The following is a 24,479-nucleotide window of genomic DNA, read 5'->3' on the forward strand; positions in this document are numbered from 1 at the left end:
GGACACAGACACACACGGGGAAGAGGGCCATGTGAAGAGAGATTTATTTGAGCGATGCAACTACAAGCCAGGGAACACCAAAAATCATCGTCAACTTTCAGAAGGTGGAAGAAGGGAGGAAGGGTTGCTCCTTTAGAGCTCTTAGAGAAAGCAAAGCCCAGCCGACATTTTGATTTCAGACTTCTTCCTACTCAATGTGAGAAAATAAATTTCCATTGTTTTAAATCACCCAGTTCACGGTACTTTGTTACAGCAGTCCTAGGAAACTAAAGCAGTATCAGTTTTACTTTTTTAAACCCGTATCTTTTATAAAGGAAAAAACTGCAGGCACTGTAGACAGTAAGGTACAACAGTCAGGTTTAACCTCGAAAGACTTTAGCCTCAACATTTGTAGGATCTACTTAACTTAGTATTTTGAAGATCTGGGTGAAAAGCTCCTCTCCGTAAACCATGGGCAAAAACGCAACAACCTTCATTTTATTCCCAGTACTCTTTCCATGATGCCAAATTCTCATTTTTGAATTATCAAATTAATCTGAACCACCAAAACTCTGCCTCAAGTATCTTCTCCAGAAAGAACCCAGAAAGGTCTCAACTTCCTATTTCCAAGTCTTAAATTTATACGATTTCACTACCTCCGTTAATTTCAACCTTCAGAAAAACATCAAAAATAATCTCATGGTATCACTCTGTAAGGGAAGGATCTCAGTGTTTCCACAGCAACCAAGAATGCTAATCAAAGGTGAAATACTTGTAAGAAAAAATCTTCCCTTGTGGGAAGCCTACCTTTTAGGGCAGTTCCTGGGGCCACATGCTGTGGAGTTATTATACGTTAATGGTTCCTAGAATAAAAAAAACAAAAAATATACACATAAACACATTTTTCAAGAATAAATATTCTTACATGTAGCTGATGCTTAACTATTCCCATTCTAAACTTAAATTAGGTTTGGTAGAAGGAAATAAAAATTAAATATATTTGGTGTGGATGTCCAGTTTGATAGAATTCCTAGATTAGGAGCCAGGAGGTCAGGTTCCTTTCTCAGCTTTTTGTCTCACTAGCTGTGTGAAATCCTTTTTTTTTTTTTTTTTGAGTATTTAAAACATTTTTAAATTTATTTTTATACCTGACCAAAAAAAGTGTGCTCACCACCAAAAATTTATTTTCCACGTGTCATCCTTTACCCATTTTGCCCTCCCCATGTCCCCATTCCCATCTGGTAACCAATTTAAAAAGATACATGCACCCCTATGTTCATCAAAGCACTATTTTAAATAGCCAAGATATGGAAGCAACTTAAGTGCATATGAACAGATGAATGGATAAAGTAGACTCATACAATGAAATACTACTCAGCCATAAAAAAGGTGAAATCTTGCCATTTGCAACAATACGGATGGACCGTGAGGGTATTATATGCGAAATAAGTCAGACGGAGGAAGACAATTACTGTATGACTTCACTCATTCTTTATATATGGGAGATAAAAAAAACTAATAAACAAACAAAATTAGTGAACAAACCAAAGCAAACTAGCTGTATGACTTGCTGTGTGACTACTGACAAGTCAATTTACCACCCTATACCTTCTTTGTTAATACAACAGTTCTTGGAGCCTGTGATATTCTGTGGTATTCAGATTCAGTAACAGTGACCATTTTCTAAGACAATATGTTAGAAAGCGATTTTAAGTAATGAAAAGGTAAGCAATGAACTAGGAGGTGTCCTATTGTTTTTGTTAATTTTATAAATATGTAAAATGAAGATAACAAAAACTCTTCCAATAAATATGGCATTATATCTTCTCCTAAATCTACCAAGTTACAATTCAATTGCGAAATAATTTTCTACCTGGGAGTACTTTTCCTTGAAGCAACTGTTTTCTCTCTAAGGAAAATATACACATGATATTACTAAGAATAAATGTATATATTCATAAATTCATGTTTATGCATATGTGTGTATCCTCTAACTTTACTTCTGAGTAAAATAACTGTCTTTTATTTTTTTTAATAATTGAAAATATCATCTTATGTAGATATATATAACTTGGCCACTCAGAAATATCTTCAACTATAAAATCCTTGTCTAATTTACATTTAAACATAGAATACTTGATTGGGATAGATAAAATATTTTCTTGACTAGCCATAAATACCTTATCACTTCTTAAGCTTCTGCTGTCCCCTGCTAGGTACCATAATAGCTCATCACTTTATGACGTACCTAAATACCTTTACTTTCAGGTTAGTATCAATCATGTCTAGAAGGTAAGAACCAAACGTGTTCTTTATATTTTAAGTATGTTCAGAAATGTAATTTTTTTTCCTTTCCTTTCTTACATGGTCTCCAAAAATAAATGCCACAAATGATTCCAATGAATCTAAGGCGGTACTTCCCATGAAATAGAAAAAAAAAAATCCTATAATCAATTTAACCATGAATCATAAATATATCACTAGTTGTTTTTTTTTTTTTAATATGGTTGGTCATCAGCTTATATGTGTATGTACCTCAAAGCCTATTTTTCTTACGCTAAGGATACCCACTGATAAGAAGGTAAAGCTCTATTTACAGCTATTGGCAAAATTTGCAACCACAGCTTACATATCAAAAACAGCAGCTAAAATGAGAATTCTCCTAAAAACAAAACAAAACCACCACAACAAAAACTTTGGTCAAGGTTTCATTCTTTCTTCAATTTTTACTAGAATACTGGCATGTGTATGTGTGTGTGTATATATATATATATTTTTTTTTTCCTTCACAGAATGAAAGTAAAGATTACATTTATCCACTGGAATGATACAGACTTGAAAACTGACTCTAACTTCGTTCGTTAAATTATAATCATGTTCCTCTTGTGTAAAAGCACAAGCTCTGAGACAGCTGCCTGGGATGGGATATTGGTTCAATTATTTACCAGCCATGTGATCATGAGCGATTCATTAATGGATACAAGCCTCAATTTCACCTATAAAGTGGGGAGGATAATGTTATTCAGCCTCAAAGAATAACTGAAAAGTAAGTAACACAATGCAATTTCGTATTCCGTCTACTACTTGGCATATGGTAACCAGTAACTTGATAGTAACATTGCTAAGACTTTCTCATCCATTATGAATAGTCTCGTGAGGAATGCACAGACACACAAAGAGCAAAGTCAGCACCTAAAGACAACACATACTTCACAGAATTTCCCCACTGTCTAGAACACTTAGCATTAAACGCACCCCTTTGTTTTTAGGAATTGCTTCCTGAGGGAAACTTGGTCAAAAGCATTTACCTGTTGGTTGGGCTAACATCATGAATACCTGTATCAGATTTGTTAGGTGCCGTGGAGCAAAGAATGATGCCAAAGAGGATGGAAAGGCTGGAAAAGTAAGGTGGAATATCTGAGATTTACCCATGGAGGCCTCTGAATGGACACCGGTGTCTAAAAGAACTTGCCCCGCCCATATACGAAGTTCCTAAAAAGGAAAGCCTCACACACTGTGTGATTGGCTACAGCTTTGAACCACTCAGGAACACTGGACCCACATGAAGCCAATCAGAGTCTCTCAGAGATACTGAATTGCAGCAAGAGGTCCAAGCTCGCAAAGGCGGAATAACTGGCAAAGGATCCAGTCTGGAGAGAATCGGGGAATGAATCACTATATGCTGAGAAAACAAGAGTTGAGATAACATACATCTTTACCCCTATCCCCAAGAGAAAAAAAGCGAATGAAAATAAGGTAAAAGGGGGGAGAAGGAGCCACATCTCTTGACCTTTCAAGTCAAGACCTCACGAGGTCAGGTTTTACCTAGTTTTCTGTTCTGAGAGGACCATCATTTTCCCTGGCATGTGGTTTCAAGAGCCCTTCTATTTCTGTCAGCTAGAGTAGGTTTCTGTACCTTAACTAAACAGTTGCTTGTTAAGAAATGAGTCCACTGAAGGCAAGCTTTCCATGAATATCAAAGCCCATCTTTGTGCCTAAAGAAACTATGGGAAACATACATGAGAAAAATAGACAGCTAAAAACAGATACAAATCACTCCATCACGCTATCCATTTATTTTCAAGGAAATCGCCACGTATAAATGTTCCTGTCTCCTGTATATGAATCATAGTCAGCTGTTCTTTACTATGAAAGGCCGATGGGTTTTGTTTGCATTTATTCATTTAATCCAAAATATTTACTAGGAGAAGAAACAGAACAAGGTCCCTTACTTCATGGGGTTCCAAATAAATTTACTATTCTACCACCCCCCTCTAAACACACACACACACAAACAATAAAATAAACATAACAGAGGAATAGATTGATATTTTGAAATAACCCTTTTAACAAAACCATAGTATTTCCATACTGGATCTCGTGCTCCTGTTACATTCAGCACGTTTCTAGCAAGACAACAATAGGAATCTATCACCCACACCACATAAAACACACACCTTTGAGTGTGGAGAAACACGTACCTGTCTTAGTTTGTCATATTCTTCAAATTGAAGCTGCAGAGCCTAGTACAACCTGTCTAAAATACGTGTTCTTTAAATGTGTGCTGACTAAATGAATGAATCCAACTTAAAAACTAAGTTAAAGTAAGGGATGCACATTAAAAATAAGTTCCGTTTCCACAGTGTATTTTCATGGCTGGTCTTAGAGAGAAATTTCTAATGATGCCTAGGTAGATATTGAGAAGTTTGGGGTTTAACAATTAGGAAATGTTTATTCAGTCCTTATTGGAAGAAAAGACTAGCCATATTCTTACTTAGGGGTAAAGTGACTTAGTTAAAACTTCTCATCAGATGTGCCAGCATACACAGAAATAAATCAGGTCGACAGACACCTAAGTCCACTCCTTGAAATGGGGTAAAAGACACAGGAATTATCCCATACCACCTTTGTGCTGCTTTACACCAGCACAAACACTAGGCATCTATGCTAGTTGATTGTAGCCTCTCCCTGGACAAGAACAGGAGGAGAGGCTTTCATTCCATTCACCTTCTTTTAAGCTCAGCTTCCTTATGCATAAAATAAGCATAATAATTGTATTCCCACCTTAGGCTGCTTTTATAAGGGCAGCACGATATAATCTATGTAAAGTACAGTGCCCAGCTCATAATATACACAAAATACTTAATTTTTAAAATCACTGAAAATGTATTATATTTTCCAGTATTAACATCCATGTCATTTAGCTGCTGTTGTAATACTTTTAAGTTATGTTTAAAATTTAATGATGGCTTTTATTAAAAAAGCACATGTGAGAATAGACATGAAATTAATACATGAACAAATTAATAAATGGATGAATCTCCCTCTGCTAAGAAAGATTGGATAAATCAGAGTTTTGAACAAATTAGCTGTATCAACATAAATGCCCTGGCTATATCACAATACAAAAGAACCAGAAATCCATGATGACCATAGACCTTCTTGGCAAAAAGCAAATATAAAAGAGGCAGCAGCTGGCAAAGACTGGGTCAAAAAGGATTATTTCACTCTAGAGAACAAAATGTCCTGATCTAGACCCTTCTCAATACTTCAGAACTAAAAGGTATGCTGGGAATTTATTCAGGACAAAACAATCCTTCCCAAGTGACAGATAAGGGCATGAAAATAATTCTCATGAAAATGTTCAAAAAAACCAAAGGAGACATCTCTAATTGCTTCAGTTCTGACAGAGGTAGCATGCAAGATTAGAAGGGAGAAGCAGAAACCTCTTCACTCACTGGGCTCTTTCACCTTCAGTGGGCACAGACAGTACGTCTCTAATAATAAATGTTTATGTGACCACCACCAGTTGCAAGTCTATGATTGCACTGAATCCTCCTGTGCAGTACACCTCTATATAATCAGAGGGTAACAAACACATGGGCTCTGGGGTCATATTAGATTCTAAACTTCACTACTTTCCTACTACATGAACTCAAACAAGTCGTTTAACCCCTACCATCTCAATTTCCTCAGTTGTAAATGAGAAACAATATTAACTACTTTGCAAGGTTCTTGTGAAAATAAAATGATAGAATGTATGAAAGCTCTCAGGCATACAGCAGGTATTCAATAAGTGATGTCTATTTTTACTGCATTATTTGAACATGAAAAGACAGCATGAGGTGAAAGAGAGGCCATTCAATGACTGTCCATGTTCTAAAAGGCCATTATGTTTAAAGTGCTTCTCCTTACACCTATTCTATTTTACTGAAGTTATAGATGGCATTTTCCATCACTGAATCAGCAGCTATTTCTCATGGGTGTTTACCTTCTTCTCAGGTACCTAAAACCCAACCTGAACTTTCTGTGGGAGGTAAAAATCAGGTAAACATTAAATTATCCATGTTTATTTCCAGAATTTCCGTTAGCTTGGCTTGACATAATTTAGTATTAACATGCGGGTTATAAAACTAATACTAAGCAAGAGATTGCATTTAAATGCATTTTCCAGTGGGAAGTGGATGCATTTCTAATCGTGCCATCTAGCTACAAGTAAACAAGTGGTCATTTGATTCTTTTGTCATTATGACGTATAGTATCAACCACAGAGATCACTAATGGGTTCCTCCCCCACACACACTCAGGGGAAATAACAATACAACATGATACATACCAGGCTTTAGAATTATTAAGAGATAATCACATCCTTGGGACTTTCACTGGGCACAGTAAGTGGCACTGCTAAAATACGATTATCTCTGGATAACAAGGGTCCTTGCAGTTTGCACAAAGTGAGAAAAAAAGTCATTACCGTAGGCAAAATGTGCATTTATTTTACTGAAACACAAAGCTCACAATTTAAGCTAACGAGGAGTGGCTCTTCCTCATGACACTATGACACTGTAGGAGGCGTTGTATCAAGGTTACACAGACACCATCACCTTGAGGAGTCTGGCTTGAAGAGCCATTTTCTTAAAGACTAATTTCTAAGGTCTTGACTACAAGATAAACAGGGCTGGGAGATGCTTACGGGCCTAGAGATCTGTGAATTTATTTAAGACATAGAAGGGACTGAGAATAGCAATGGGAATGGCTTCTGTGGCTTAACAGTTGTAAGGTTAGAGACTTGAGATTCTGAGCTTCGCAAGTTGTCCTGGAGTAACATAATTAAGCCGGCTCACCTGAGGGGCTAGAGACAGATGTTCCAGTCTCCACAAGGTCCCAGGACAAACGGCAAGTGACATCGAAGTAAGGAATGGTGGCAAGTGGATTTAGAATTAGGAGAGCAGGAAAAATACACAGGAATGACTCTCTAGCACAGTTCTCAAGGATGCAACAAAGACAGAGCTTTACTTGTGAGTTCTAATCAGCAAGAAAACTCTACTCATCTATAATTACTCAGAATGGTGGTGTTTTCTGATCTCCCTAACTCACAAAAAGATAAAAGTTACTCTTCTTGAGTATCCATTTACTAATCAATAAAATGGGTTAAAAAAAGGCCCTCCTCAGAGTTACTGGGAAAGGTTAAAAAAAAAATTGAGTTTGAAAGTACTCTGTAATTATATAGCAGCCTATATTTGTCAAATATTATTTGGAGAGATTATATAAACCTTAAAAATGCAGTGGGAATACATAATTTCTCAAAGGTTCTGCCAGTGATATGACATGAGTTTTTTTTATGAGATAATATTAGTAGAGAATACATAATATTAATACTTATTTTACTGTAATGTGCTTGGAACTGTAAGCTTGGCATTCTGGCCTACAAAATGCTATCCTCAAAGAAAAAAAATCTAAAGTCTTAAAACATGTGCAAAGGTGGTATTGATTTTAGGAGTTTACAGCATCAAAGAGCCAAAAACTCTATTGCTCTAAACCAGTGATTATCAAACACAGGCAAGTTTTCAGCAAAGTCTGGAGATATTTTTGATTGTCATAACTGGGGGATGGGGGTGGGGGTGGTTTGCTCTGGCATCTAGTAGGTAGAAGATGTGGATGTTGCCAGACCTTCCAGGATGCACAAGACCCTGTTCCTTGTTCTATTTAAATATAGACACTTACTGATATCACTTAACTCATAATCTGAATGACTTGCATCATTAGGCACCCACATCTACAATTCAGTGCCGCAAAAAACTACTTCATCAGCCTCTACATCCTAGGAATAGAGATGGAAAATAATTCTCTTCAAATTATTGAAGCCCATATCCAAATGCAGGCTTTTTAGCCCTTTAAATTTCCATTACGAATAATTATTGGTTTGGCTCAATTCGATTGTCTTTCCCGTTGGGAAACTACAGGGGAAGAGTCAATGTGTTGGCAATCTGCGAAACCAGAAAATGAAATTTGCAAGGGTTCACCGTTATCACAAAAATTTGGCACAGTTGTAATGACAACCTGTCACTCTACATTCCCAAATCATATATAATTCCAATGCTTGACATTCTACCACAGCCTCATGTGTCACATTATGTGATGTGATATAAAAATATATTGGACACTTAGAATTTTACATTTCCTGCAAGTGCATGCTCCTTATCTCAGTTTTGCCACCACAGGGGGAATAAAATACCTGTATTTCTGCCCAAAAAATGGAAGACAAAGGAAATGAAGTAAAAATTGCAGAAAGTAGCTATAGATATTAGAGTCCAAATATTTTCACATGGATAATTTCATAAACTTTAAGATGAAGTACAGCATGGAATAGTGGTTGAGAGTGCAGAATCTGGCTTTCAGAATTCAGATCTCCACTTTCTAGCTGAGTGACCCACAGCAAATTACTTAACCTCTCTGTGCCTTACTTTCCTCACGTATTAAACAACGGTATTAATCCTATTTGCCTCATAGGGCTAATATGATGATTATATAAGTTAGTATTTAGAGTTTTGAATCCTTCCTGATACACAGTAAAGGCTACGAACTGGTTCTTTTTTAATAAAAAGAAGCACCTTGATAAGACAGAGTGTATGATCCCATTTTACCTGCGAAGTAACTTTTCCCAGATTCACTCTTTCCTTGAGCTTGCTCAGCACTGCCCTGTTCTCACAGCTGCATGGACTTCATCGTGCCACGTGGTTGCTGTGTGAAAGTGCAACTCCCTGAGCACGTACCAGGGACACTGCACACAACTACACGTGGGGAGTAACATAACAGGGTGGGGTGAAGGCAACAGTCGGGAGGCCTCAGAGGCTCACCATCTGGTCCCTCCAGGCAGAAGATTTGTTCATGGCTATAAGCGACTTGTATATAATGAAAACCACGGTAAGGGCTTTGAACTCCAATTTCAACCTTGAAAAATAAGGGTTATAGAGGATCTCAGTTTTTTAAAATGTTGTTATAGGACTTTTAGGGGTACACACCATTATTTTTATTTTCTGAGTATTTTAATGTAAATCTATGTATATTTTTTATGTTTGTGTAAATATTTATATATTTATTTTTATGTTTATTTTCCATTAATGACAAGTTTTCATCTATCTACATTACTGGCATAAGCAGTCTTCAGATCCACAATTAAAAATCCATTAAATTTGAAGAAAATGTTAAATAGACAACAGCAGAGATGATATTCAGCTATGGTAAGATAGCTGAATATCACCTGGCACATAACTGTCCAAAACGTGCGGAGTACCGGTGCTTGAAAAGGGAAATTCTATGCAAATAACTAGATCTATGAGCCCAGAAGATGGTTTTAAATATGACCCCTGCTTTTCACTACGAACATCGATTTATTCTGGATTTCTGGCGGAAGAGTACTACTTCTGACCAGCACACTTGAGAATGTGTGTTCTTTTCCATATCTATTGCTATTCACGGTCCAGAAAGACACCATGAATATGGATGGTTTACAATATCGTAGAATATTTTGCTATTACCATGAAGAGTGAAATAGTAACTAAACAGCACAAAAGGGATGAAAGAAATAATATTTTACAACCTACTGAATTGAGTTACACACACAATAATTTCCAGGATTGATTCCCTGTCTACTTTTGAAGCAAACAGCCATCAATTTGGAAATCCATGCACAATTATGTGAAGAAGGCAAACATTTTCCTAGTCAGTGGCAAATTTCTTTAGCTTTCTTGCAAGGACACTTAACACTTTACACACACAGACACACACGTTGATTCTGAGGATTGTATAATTCATACCAACATGAAATTTCCCAGTTCACTATAAATCAGTTATGATTTAACTAAACTCCAGGGTAGGCACTGCTACATTTGAAACTGTTTGAAGAATTATCGTGGTGTCCTACATTTTTGTAGATAGGAAAATGCTTTATGTATAATCCAGGTCCAAGAAAGCCTGGTGAACTGGTAAGAAAATAGGCTTTTAAGTTAGAGCAACACTGGTTCAAACCTGGCTATCTCATTTACTCCTTTATGACCAGAGGCAAAGAAGTCTCTCTCAGTTTCGATTTCTGCATTTGTAAAACAAAGGTGATAATAACTGCCCAGTGCCCAGCACATAGTATGAATCCAAAGATAGTGCTGGTCACTCTTAGCCCTGCTTAAGTGAAACCCTATTCCCTTGTCTTCTCCTTGGAAAGAGACCAAATCACCTGAAAGTTCTCAGATTGAGAAGGTTATCTAAGTTAGGGCTCAATTTCCCCTCAGAGTTGGTATATGCTAACGTATATTTCCTTGATGGTTTGCTTAATCCCCTAATTATTTGACCTTTTCACTCTGTATCATAATTTTCTAAAAAAAAAAAATAGTTGAAATATTGTAGGAGAAATCCCAATGTTTTATTTTGATAGCATGCTTCTATGAGGAAAAACACACAAAAATAATACTTCTAATGATGTCTTTGTATCTCTAAAGTATATAATTGCACTACTATGCAATTAACATATATACATAATGGGATATAAACAGTTTTAAATTAGGTAAAATACATAAATATAACTTCTCATATTTTCCCACCCTCATATGGATATACAGTTGACCCTTGAATAATATGGGTTTGAACTGTGCAGGTCCACTTAACATACACATTTTTTTCCAATACACATAGTTCTCCCTATATCACTGTGGATGTGAAATTCATGGATATAGAAGGCTGACTATAGGACCTGAGCATCTGCAGATTTTGGTATCTGGGGCGGGTCCCAGAACCAATTCCCTGAGGACCCCAAAGGACAAGTAACTGTACTTGGCTATCATCCAGCATGCATCGGACCACTGGTTAAGTCCCTTGTTGTAAAAAAAAAAAAAAAAAAAAAAAAAAAAACCAACCTAAATACAGTAACTATTAAAACTTCCCCTTTTGGCCATTTCAGAGTAATGAGCACCCCATTTACTTCAGTCTTGTAAAGTGCTATCGAAGTGAACAAAATAACGAGGAAACCGATTTCAGGCACTGGATAACAGACAGCACAAGGCTGGTCTTTGAGAGAAAAGCAGCACATGCTGTCAGCTGGTCATGCAGCCCAGCTTCACTTCTGTGGGTGCTTTCCAAACTGCAGAAAAGGGAATTGACGCCCACACTGGAAACAGTGGTCTCGCTGGAGAGAGACTGGAGCTTGGGGCTATTCTGAGTTTACAATTTCCAGGGTAGGTCATGGAAAGGAGGGAGCTCTACAGAGAAGGATCTGTTGACATTTGTATAGGGGTCCACTTGAGCGGACAGCTAAACACTAAAATGCACATGCCAAGGGCAAGATTCCACAAGGCCTGGCAGAGAACAGACACTGGGGCAGCTTGAGATGAACGTATTCCGTGGTTCTCCCAGGGCTGGAGATGTTCAAGATCCAAAAGCCAAAGTAGAAAAAAACAAACCAAAAAAAACTCGATGAACACTCCAGGTATTCAACTGAGACCCTAAAAAGGTACAGTCTTCAATTTATTGAGAACCTCAAAGAGCTTGCATGTGTATGCGTTATGTACATCAATACTTACCATATGAGAAACTGAAACTTCTGAAATTACTCATTCCTTTAACAATCAATACATTACACACTAACATAAATAACATGTCTTATGGAACAATAACTACACTAGCTGAAAAAACAGTGAGAAGAGCGGCATGTTTTACGTTTTCACAAATTGTGTCAATGTTTGAGTCAGTAGCAGATAACTGCATTCTCCTATCTGTCTCTGCATTCAGTCTTATTTATGTGTCATCACATGCCATGCAGACTCGGAAAAACTTCACTGTACACCTGTGAATGACAGAGTGACACAGGCAAATACCATCTTCGTATTATTATAAAAACAGCTTTGAAAAAAAAAATAGCTTTGATCTGTCCAACCACCTGAGAATCTTGGTTATCCCCCTTACGAGGGTTCCCTGGATCAGACTTTGAGAACTACTGTAAGAGGATGCCTTGGAAGCAGAGAGAAGCAACACCTCATTTAAACAGAGAGATAAAAAGAAAGATTAAGAAAATATATGTGTGAGCAAAACTTGGGGGGGGGGCAGGGAGATTTTCATAAAGAAATTTCAGCTTAATTGTTCTCCTCAAAAGAGTACATAAAAGATGTTTTTTGGGGGTTGGGGAATCAGTGGGGGTGGGGTGGAAGGAGCGGGTAGGGGTTGGGTGATGCAGGCTGGTTCCCCCTGGAAAAGTGCCTGGGTCCAGAGAACACATAAGATGCAAGCAGATCCAAAGCCATTTTTTTCCTGAGTTTAATCTGTGGACTTCTGGGGGCAGGCTTCAGGTTCTCAGGAGCAACCTGCCTCTGTCCTGGCAACAGCCCGAGGGAAGCAGAGGTGAGACACACAGAGAGACACCTGAGTGTTTATATTAGTATTATGAAGCCCAGTATTAAACTTTACTATATCCCAGAGCTGTTTGTATTCATACTGTATTGTTCATAAACTAAAGTATTTTAATGTGAGTCAATGCCCTCATGAGAGTACACACAGATACACCAGTGTACATGTGCTTGCTTGTTCAAATCAGGGTTTCAATGCCATTGTTGCTTTGACCATAATGTGCCAGGAAAAAAAAAAATAAAAGAAAGCATCAAAGAAACTTAATTTAATGGATGGACTATTTCTTTAGCTTCAAAACATGTTGATTTGGTTGGAGGCACACCCCGACAACAAAAAGAATGGGTGATGATTTCTACTGAGGGGCTCTGAGAAATGGAATAAAGAGACCTCTAAACGTCTACACATGTAGGATACAACCTGAAGTGGAATGACACTTCATGGGAACAATCTCAGCTTTTGTCTACCAGCTTCCGTGAACCTCCAGGAGGCCATGGCACGCAAAGGTGTTCTCCCAGATCCCACTGTTTCCACCCATTTCAAAACCCTCTCCTGTCTTTCTCACCCCGCGTCATTTACAGTCTGTGCTCCAGAGACAGCCTAATGGGGCTTGATTTTGTCACCCCAGCCAGGATTCCTATAGGAGTTTTCATCCTGTAATCATCGTAGTTCCAGCAGTGCATGTCTATGAAATTAAAATGGAAGAGATTGATTCTTCAGGTACGTGCCTGCTGCTACTGACGGTCACTCCAGATCAGTCCCTCTGAGGCAAGACAGCTCAGGCACGAAAAATACCTTGCTTATCAAGCTGAGGCTCTGAGCCAGGGAGATGGCAATTTGGGGCCCATGTGACAGCAGCCAGAGATGAGCTAGGGCGCTCAGGAGAGTGAATTTTGGTAATCCTGCAGCATTCCATTAATCTGAAATCCACTAATCTGAGACCTCAAATTTCTCTCCATTTTAAAGCACTGATCCCTTTACAACATTATAGAAACACAGCTAGTTACGCATGAAAGAAAAAGACATTGCTGGCAGCATGTTTCAGGCATTTAAATTTTCAGCATCTTAGGATCTAATTTTTTTTTCTAATTTTAAAATATAGTTTTATTGTGGTAAAAGAAATTTAAGGTAAAATTTGCCGCTTTAACTATTTTTAAATTTATCATTCAGCGGCATTTAGTACATGCGTAATGTTCTACAACCATCACTACTATCCATCTCCAGAACTTTTTCATCCTCCCTGAACAGAAATGTTATCCTCATCAAACACTCACTCCTCAGTCCCTGGCAACCTCTTTCTACTTTCTGCTGCTATGAATTTGACTCATTTAAGTGGAATTTTCTATCACTATTTATCCTTTTGTGTGTGACAGATTTCACTAGCACGTTTTCAAGGTCCATCCATATTACAGCAGATCAGAAGTCCATTCTTTTTAAAGGCTCCGTAATATTTCATTATACGTATATATTACATTTTATTTACCCATTCATCTGTTGAACATGTTGGCTGGTTTTACCTTCTGGCTATTCTGAATAATGCTGCTATGCTCATAGGTATAAAAGTGTCTGAGTCCCTGATTTCTATTTAAATTTTGATTCATTTTTGCTCATTAAAAAGAAAAAAAAACAACTACCTGACAGCTGTAAAGTGTTACAAAGTAAGGTAATCTAATGTTCTTCTTTTTCATATGATCTCATGTGACCCCTTGTGGCATGGGTAGAGAGAATTTTTACAAATATGAACGCTGACATTCGGAACACTTATTTTCCAAAGCATATACAACAAAGAGGTACAGCTGTTTGTAATATTCTATCTTCTCTCTATAGCCACCCAAAATACCTGGTCCTCATCAGCAGATCACGAACATGCATACTGAATAAGCAAATAATACTCCATTTCAAAGCAGCTCACTATGTCTTTGGTGAAGTTAAAGTGAAGGTCAAATCACGTCATTATATATCATAAGACATTTCTCTCTCTTTTAACACAAACAGCCGAGTGACAGAGCAGAGCGAAATACAGTGATACTGAAGTTTCTGTGACCAAAAATCTCCTCCTTAACCATGTCAGTGTATTAATTCTGTAGTTTCATGAATGGAAAACTGAGATATTAAAACTGAGAACCAGGACCTCAGCGGCAATCTAGCCGTGACAAGACTAAGAACGAAAGGAAAATAAGCTTAAAGTTGATATGAATAAAAATGCTAACAAAATAATGGTACTGAAAACACAGATGGCTAAATGTTATAATAACCGCATGCCAAAGAATGAAATTTTGGAAACCTTACTTTAAGAGAGCAGCTCTTCTCATTTAAACACTTGCAGAACTCTACATTTTTAACATGTTTACTAAGTCTTGGTCACCCTGGTAATATTATTTTATTGAACTCTCACGGCACTTCTGTGGGGACAAACTGTTATCATTTCCATTTAAAGTTAAGGAAACTAAGTTTCAAATAACTCTCATGGGGGCACATGGCTACTAAATGGTGGAGGCGAACTCTGAACCATTATCTATGTGACTCCTGAGATGAAGCTTTTTATGACTGTGCTATCTACCATTGGTCCAAACCACATTTCACAACTGGGACAATGCTTCAAACAAATATGTGTTTATGAGGGAGATAAGAATTAATGTGCCTTGTGAATTAACATGGGTCCCCTCAGAGCTGTAAGATGCAGCCTGCTCGGCCTATGTTTGACGGGGCCCAAATTATCTGGTATTTCTCCACTCTGAGAACTTAGCAACCCAACATGGCTCCATGTGGATTCATCTACCATTTGTTTTAGACCTCACCCCTGAGACTCTAACGTTGGCTGTTTTACTGAAATATAAATATTTTAGGAGTGAAAGATATCTAGAATGTTCTAAAGAGGGTTTCACTGTTGCTATTGTAATTATTCTTAATTATAACAGTTGTTCCCTTTGGAGCAAGTTAACTCAGGGAGCACTTATGCAATCTGTTTACAGCAAAAGACTGATAGTAATGTATGAAGGAGTTATCAACCAAACGTAGACTCCTGCGTTTCTTTTTCCTATGCACCGGCAATAATGCTTTTGGAAGTTAGCAATATACGTGGTTTTGAGTTCACATTGGTATTTGCTTCAGGAAAATTGATGGCATCCCAAAAGTGCCACAAGCAACTTAGAACGGCAGTCTTTATTAACATGGTAAATTAAAATGGAATACTGACTGATGTCTTGTGTGAAATTAATGTGCCATTAACCTTAACTAAACCAATAAAGTTATCTTATGAAGGTCGACTACAAGAACACTTACCCATCTGGGATACACAGCAAATGTACATTAACTCTATGTTAATGTGGAATGTAGATGTTAAAAGGGAAAGGCAATTGAAACCAAATATTAAAATCTTGGTTGAAATAAAAATCATAAATGTTGACACATAAGCTGTATTAGTTCAGGATTCCCTATCCCATATCATCACTGATGTTGTTTCCTATAACTTGTGTTGATGAGTTTTTATTAAGTAGCTGTGACCAAAGCTTCTCTATACCACATTAATACACCTCAGGAACACTGACACATAGCAGAACATTTTAGAGCTCGAAGGGTCGTGAGAGATAATTAAGTTCCACCTTCTCATTCTATACATGAGCAAACAAAGATCCAGAGATGCTGAAGCACAGGGAGACAAAGAGAACCTCAGTCTAACTCTCACTCTGGAATTATATTCCCTACAACCTGCCTGATTTTCATTCCAGCTTTCTGTTCTCTCCTTTTGTTCTCTAACTCTGACAGATTGTAGAAGACCAACTTTTAAAGTACGTAAAATAGAGGTAATAATGCCTAATAAATAGATGTACAGTAGTATGATGGACAAAGCAAATGTTATTAAAATCTTACCTGAAAACTGTAAAGTTATGTCATATTTATAATAGAAAATATCTATATTATTTTGTTGCAGATATAAATATATATATTTATTATAAATATAAATGTAACTTTTAAGCCATTGAAAAAAAGTTGAACTCTCTTTTGAAAAGTCTCCTCTCTTTTAAGAAGCCCAAAATAGCACAGGCTTCAGACCAGGAAAAAGTGGTTTCTACGTAAGCCTCGCTCAACTTACTGCCTATCATTCTTGAATATCTTTGGATGTTCTAGATGTCTAAAATCTAACAGTAATATTTCTCTCATATGGTAGTTGTATTAAATAATATATATAAATACAGGACAATGCTTGCAGCCTAGTATATAGTGGATAATTTTTGATAAATATTTTCTTTCTTCTTCCTTTTGAATCTTCCCTCTTCCCTTTGAATATGTATAATTAAATTACAAAATTTTAAGTACTAACATGCAGGCACAAACTTGTACTTAAAATAATTGTAATTATTTTATTACAATAGAGAACTACTTAGTAAGACTCTCTATAACATAAACAAACAACTTAAAGATACAAAACAGTAAGTAAATCTGCTCACTGAAATGGTAACCACACACCCCTAAACATTCTTAAAGTGTGTGCAGCTCTCACATTAGGAGGAGAGTAACATACAAAAATCTGGATTAATCTTAGAAATGCTTCAATGAAGAACAGAGTCATCCTATTCAAGGCAAAGGAATGCTGATGTGTTTAAAGACACTTTGCTACACCCCAGGTATTCTAACAATTCCTGATGGAGGCAGGGTCAAGCACTTTTGGTAGAAGCTACCTTTATAATAAGTATAGTCCTAATAACGTGTATTTTAAGCACGTTAGATCCTTCAGTATTTACAGTATAGAAAAGGATGTATATTCACATGATGATTAATCAGCATATTCAAGCTGCCACTTTACGTATCAGATCACACTAAGATTAATACTCAAATTAATTGTGACTTAAATCAATACAAAACAATGGGGAAAATGAAGTCAAAAGACGGTGCTCTGAATTGAGTCCTAGAGGACATACCAAAGACATTTCTACTGTTGATGCAAAAGAAAGAACACTTTGAAACAATATTACTCTTCTCAGAAAAAAAGGGATGCTAGCTTCCGGGGCCACAGTCTCTGAGTGCTAGCACATCAGTATTTTTAAAGAAATTACTAGCATGCTGTGTTTGGTTTACTGTCTCCCACATTGCATTTTACCAACTGTATCAAAGCATGGAGTGTAACAGCTCCAATTTCTTTCACAGCAGCCGCACTGTGTGAGAAAAATTGACAGATTAACTAGAAGAAAGCCTCCAAAGTCACTAGCAACTATGACTGCCCATTAGAACAGAATCATAGACCAAAGAAAACACGGAAGGGAATGCCTCAGTGAGCCTCAGTGATCTAGTGCACCAGCACCAGTGGGTATGAGAACACTACTCAGGATCTGAGTGTGAGTAGAGGGGCTCCATCCAGGCATACTCACCTGGACAGTCGTGCCCAGCACTTACTCTGGGTGAGGATACAGATCTGGATTGGAAAAGCAGCTATTGATTCTTCTGAGTATTTCAGTTATTATTTTGATGAATCTTCTGGTGGCTAGCTTCTTCTAACAAATAAACAACACTACATATCTACTCCTTATGAAAATTAATGAAGTTAAGCTAAAAGAAACACCAACTGCTTCACAAACAAGTACCCCTGTTAACCAAGTTCAGAAATGCACGCTTGTCTTTTTGATGATAATCTGTCAGGTGTAGATTCAGTGGGAAGCACTACAACCTCACATTATACAGAAACTGTACAGGGTGTTTGAGAAATATCTGCCACGTGGTCCATGCAACCATGCTGAAGAAATAGGGAGGACTGATTACTAGGACATCTATTTTAGAGATGAGTGACTTAGAGGTCTGAGAGTTTAAATGTGGTGACTAACAGCAGAGGAAATTAGGAAAGTGATAGTGTGTCTGTTTGTGGGATGAAAGGAAGGTGTGGGGAGGAGGAAAGAAGTCCTGAAAGAGAAATCTAAGGAAGACACATATCAGCTCAAACTCAACGTAATTTGCATGTATTTTTCCATTTTTTGAGTTATTTATTTTAAATATTTGCATCAATACACCTTTAAAAGATTAAAAAAAAAAAAACTATGGATAAATTTAACCCTTCAAAAGGCAACTGCCATGTGCACATTACTGGGAAGATGTGGTATGATATGCGATGTTTTACGTTTTACGTGTGGACGAAATGGATAAAAACGATCTCACAATAGACCACAGCTGATGCCTCTGTTTTGGAGCATTCCCTTGGGAAACGGGTTGCCTGAATATTTATCACGAACCAGAGTTTTAATGTGTCTGTTAAAATTATTTAAATCATCAGCAATCTACACTTTGAGCCTTTTTCACCACTCGTTTAGTGTAATTTGACCTTCCAGACTTTAAGTAAGACAGATAAGTAGGGGGTATGCCTCAAATATATCTTGAAAGGGAATGGCGTTTTCAAACCAAAATTTTACTGCCAAACATATGAACTGATACATACAGGTCACATATAATGAAAAACTTTAAACATCAGAGTGTTTAATATCTATTTATTGACAATTCACGAGCTATTCTACTGATATTTTAAGCTATCAATTTATTGGTTTCACCAGTAACATGAGATTATGATGCAAAAAAGGAAACTATATCATATTAAAAAGATAAGCCACATCTTCAAAATTACTTAATATAGCCTATAGTTTGCAGATGGAAACTCAAAGAGTCACACAAACTAAGTGATTTACCAATGCTCATCACTGGTAATTTCATTACATGAATTGAAGCCTCCTGATTTTTGATCCACAAATTCTTCTATTATATAAGAAAATTCCTAATTGGCTCAAAATAGGCCAGTGCAGGGTATCTCAACACATTTTCTAGATCTATATTTTAGGAAAATTTTCACTGAATCCTCAGTGGTGGAAGGAGTGAGGGTTCTCTGTAGGGTCTCTTTATAACTGCACTGATCCCATTTATGAGAAATCCATCCTCATAGCCTAATCCACACCCAAAGGCCCCATATCCTAATGCCACCACCTCAGGGGTGATGCTTCAACATATAAATACTGAGGCCACACAATCATTCAGATAATAGCATTGCGCATGCTCGTTGTCTGACAGAGGTTTCAGAACTACCACCATTATCACCAAAAGCACTGACTTTTATTCAGTGCCCGACTCTGTACCAGGTGCTTCTAGGTTATGCCACTTCATAAAGCACATTTGTTTGCCCTCTATTTCTGTACTCTGAAACAATTTTGTAACAAAATTACACATTTATCATTAATTTCAAGTGGTTTATCCATTGAGGTGGTATCCTAGTGTCATCCTATTGGGGATAATTATGACAAGTTTTACATTTTTTTTTCACTTGCGTTAACTTAGATAATTTGTATTGCTCAAAAAAAATCATCCATTTCTCTAACATTTTTAATCTCTTCTGTATTAATATAACCCCCTTATGATTACTAATCCAATGTATATGTTTTCCTTATTTTTTCTGCATGAGACTTTTGAGCAATTTATGTATGTCCATTTTTTTTAAGTCACGGCTCTCAGATTTCTCTATCTTCTGCTTTTGCATTATCTAATGAGGTTTTCATTATTTTCCTTACTCTTATAGCTTTATTATCTTTTTTAACTTTTCAAGTTGAACATCAACTTAACTTTATTAATAATATGTCATATGATGACATTTTATTTAAAGCTATGTATTTGCCTGCAAGTACGATTTTGGTCCTACTTCAAGGGCTTTGACATGTCGTACTTTTATTTTTGTTATGTTCCTAATAGTATATGACTCTAGTTTTCAATTATAGTTCTTATTATATCAATGTCCACAATAAATGAAAACAATCTCCATCATACACGCATACACAGAAACAGGCACCCAAAGACAACCAACCACAAACCCAGATGCATGCACCTAAAATACCTGGATTAGTTCTACTCATCTAAAAATATAGGTTTCTGTAACATTTGGGAAAAAATTAGTTTCTTTTTCAAAAACTATGTTCTTCGTACTTACAATGTGGTTTGTATTACAAAGCAAAATATTCCAGAAAGCACCATTTTTGTTATTAGAAAGGACTGAACCGTTTGAGTCACATCACCTTTTACATGAAGAACCATGAGTGTTATATTACACAGATTTCAGGATCTAACAGGATGAATTTCCTCTTGGCTTACTGGGATGCAGAATTTCCTGTAGATCTTTGTAACAAACTAGCTGATGACTAAGAGGTTCTTATCAGCCAGAACAGCTAGGTTATAGCCCAATATGATCAAAATCAAGGCCTTAAAGCAATTCATTTCTGATTCATGCTCTATGTCTAATGTTTGTTGGCAATGTTTGTTTACCACAATTATTCAGGGGGTTAAAAAAGAGTATCAACACATTTTTAAAATCTCCACTACAGTGAGAAGGGAAACAACTAGGCACTGGTTTTTAAACCTGCCATCCAAGTGTGATTCATGTCACTTCTATTCATACTCCATTGGCCACAGCCTCATTTTTGGGAGAAGTACAACCCTACCATGTACCCAAAAAGAGACAAGAATAATAACACTGGAAAAAATTCATTCTTTCATCTTCCCTTTAGCTTAAAAAAATTTTTTCTCACAGCATGAAAACCCTCACGTTATTCATACATCCAATCAATTAATATTTATTAAGTACTTATGCTATACCAGATACATATCCCTGATTAAGAATCCTCTGAATTTCATACCTATGGAAAATAAGGATTGCCTGAGAAATTATCTTATCAATAGATGAAGGGCAAAGAGTTTTAAGAAAGAAATGTAATTGCTTGGAAAACATATCTCCATTCAACTACTTTTCATATAAGCAATTTTCCCAATAATTGTCTCATCATACGGTTTTCCAAAGTGTTATAATGTGTAGCAGCCTTTCTCTGACATAACAAACCAGCTGTGTAGACGGCAGATGAGACGCACACTCCCCACTCCCCTGAGCACGCCAGAGTACTGAAGAAAACCTATTGAAATCCTATGCCTGCTGAGTGACCAAGAAGAGCATCAGTCATTTTGTCCTCACAGGTGCACAGCTACACTCTCTGTCAAGACTGTTTCGAGCTAACACTCCATGCACTACTTTTACTGCAGCTGATAAAAAGCAGATTGGCAAAGAGTCATTAAAAGCATCAACAGAAAGAAAACCCAACAGTGCTTGTGTCAGTGAAAAGCCTCTTTCTGTTTGTCAAATATGTTTCTGTTTGATATATCTCTTCAACAGTTCCAAGACAATAATGAAACAAATTAAAATCAATATAAAATTACAAATCAAAATCCTATTCTCGGGTTGACAGAAAGAAGCAAGAGTATTTCAAATCAAGGGAAAAAACCCATCACCGACTCCATCCGCAGCGCTTTGCTTTCTGAAGAGACTGTGATTCATTCCTGCTGCTATTGCTAGGTGGGACTGCTTGAATCAGGAATGGAGAAACAGCCTTCAAGTAGAAATTCACTGAAATCTGTCAGATACAATAAGACATTAACGTCATTTCAAGGGGGAATGGTAGGTGTGTTTTTGATTCAGTCTTCCTCTCTGTTTCTGATGTTTTCATTCTAGGTTACATTCCTTGGCTGTTATTTTTCATTTGTTAAGGAGCAAAAATGTGTGAAAAACAGAAGGATAAAGTCAAGGGAGACTGTTTATAAATCAAACGTGAAATTTCAAAATACATGCACTGCTTTGAAGGACAGGTTGAATAGCTATCATTTGAGAGTTAACCAGATTTGTGCACTTGAGCACTTGCAGTAAAAACATTTTATAGTATTTCAAAGACAATCCTTTTATTTCTATAGGATAATAGAAAACAAGTGGGAGCAGAGACAGCAAGTCCTAGGTGGTAGAGGGTTAAAAGGCTTTCATATCCACAGATAATCATGGTAATTGTAGTTAAAATATCAAGGGACATCTAAAGATACACAGACGCTTAATATGCCATTGGGGTATGAAATAAACCATTTTTAAAGGGAGCAAGTAGTGGTGTATATATTAGGCCAAACATTTGCTACAGCTGATGGCATAAAACTACGAGACTGAGGCAAAAATTACCTGCACTCTGGCTGTAGAATTTACAGAAGTTTTAATATAACCAGAGTGCAGATAATTTTTGACTCACCCTCATGAAAATAAGGATGTTGTATGATGAAGCAGAATATGCTGGGGTGAAATAGCAGGAATGCAATCCTTATGCTATAAATGTCTCTCCAGTAGCTTTGTAAGTCACATAAGACATTAGTTTTAGGAATAGTGAATGACAGACATTCTGCATTGTTCACCCATGTACATGCTGTACTGATGACAAAAATGTCTCATGTAGAAGTTTCTTCATGTAGGAGTTCCACAGCTCCACAGTGTCATTCATGGTGAAACAACGTTAATCTCTAAAAATGGGAATCTTACAATCATCAAGGCTAACCTTTTCATTTTATATAAGAGAAAACTCAAGTCTTCAAGAGTGGGAAACTTGAAAAGCTCCTAGAAAATTCGTTGAAGACAGGCTAAAGCCTGTCATTTGACTGTTGTTCCAACACTCATCCCTTTTATCACAAAGTCTCAATCCAAAATGTATTTATTTCCCACTCATGCAGGTGGTTCCCAAAACTCTAACATTTAGAAGATCTTGGAATATTTAATTGGTGTCTGATAAGTTTTTCACATATTCCATCTGACAACTGAAACAAGTTAGGATAAAAAGAGTTATGACATGAATGTACCCATATACTTTCAAGTGTTTAATATAAGGTAGTTTTTACTATTATTGTCTGACTGTTTTATAGGCAGGTAGGATTTATTTAAGTGTGTAAAGACAACATATAAAAGTAAGCATGCCAGACTTGAGCTGGTTCTGAGGCCTTCCAAATATGGAAAACACAGGTGGCAAATGGTTTCCTCTTTGGCTCTATTTGCCCAGTAGATATAGCTTGTTCAACCCACAACAATGCTTTTAAAATCTAAACTAGTTTCCAAAATTTTAAAATTGAGTAAAATCAAAAAAATTCACAATTCTAGTTTCTTTTGGCATACTGGAAAAACTGCCATCACTAGGACTCCATTCTGTAATGGCACTAACGACCTAAACCAAGTAGGGTATCCTGTTGTGTTCCTGCCAGGTGAATGCCTGGATTGCAGGGAAGACAATTGGAAATGGAGACATAAGTAGGGTCACAAGCAAAACTGACATAAGACACATAGAAAATAATGAAAAGGCAGATCTAAAGCCTACTTTATGAATAATACCATTAAATGTAAGGAGATTAAAAGGTAGAAATTTGCAGGATGGATTAAAAGGATCATGATCCAACTGTATGCTATCTACAAGGGAAAGGATGTGGATTCAAACACACAATAGGTTGAAAGTTAAAGGATGGAAGATGATATACCTCAAATGGTACCCAAAAGTGAGCTAGACTGGAATCACTAATACCAGGCTTTAATACTTCAAGCCAAAAATGTTACTGGAGATAAAGAGGAACATTTTATAATGAAACAAGGCAATCTACTAAGAAAATATAAAAATTAATAAACATAAGTATATATATACACACATATATACTTAAAATAGAGATGCAAAGTACATGAAGGGAAACTGAGTGAAGTGAAAGGATAAATAGACAATTCAACAATAACAGTTGGCAACTTCAATTTCAGGAGTGGAAAGAAAATTAGAAGACCAACAAGAAAATGGTTGATTTTAACAACACTATAGTCAAACTAGACCAACAAAATCTACAGAAAACTTTATCCCAAACCAACAGAAAATATATTTGTCTCAACTGTAAATGGAAGTATTATCAGTCTATAAGAGGTCTATAAGCTATTTATTACGTTATGGACTTATATATAGACTACAAAATGTCATAAAACAGGTTTCAAAAATTAA

At 36.7% G+C, this 24,479-nt stretch overlaps 1 protein-coding gene across 5 annotated transcripts in view; it reads right to left on the reverse strand.

Annotated features, from left to right (window-relative positions):
- The window catches only part of CNTN4 (contactin 4), a 780,243-nt gene that overhangs the window by 674,371 nt on the left and 81,393 nt on the right, over positions 1-24,479 (reverse strand). For all 5 annotated transcript variants that reach the window (XM_057706190.1, XM_057706194.1, XM_057706187.1 and 2 more), the window contains one exon: positions 787-842. The gene's annotated coding sequence lies outside the window, so the exon portion shown is untranslated. The remainder of the gene's footprint in view (positions 1-786; positions 843-24,479) is intronic.

Source organism: Hippopotamus amphibius, chromosome 13 (assembly GCF_030028045.1).
Source record: "Hippopotamus amphibius kiboko isolate mHipAmp2 chromosome 13, mHipAmp2.hap2, whole genome shotgun sequence".
Lineage (NCBI taxonomy): Eukaryota > Metazoa > Chordata > Mammalia > Artiodactyla > Hippopotamidae > Hippopotamus > Hippopotamus amphibius.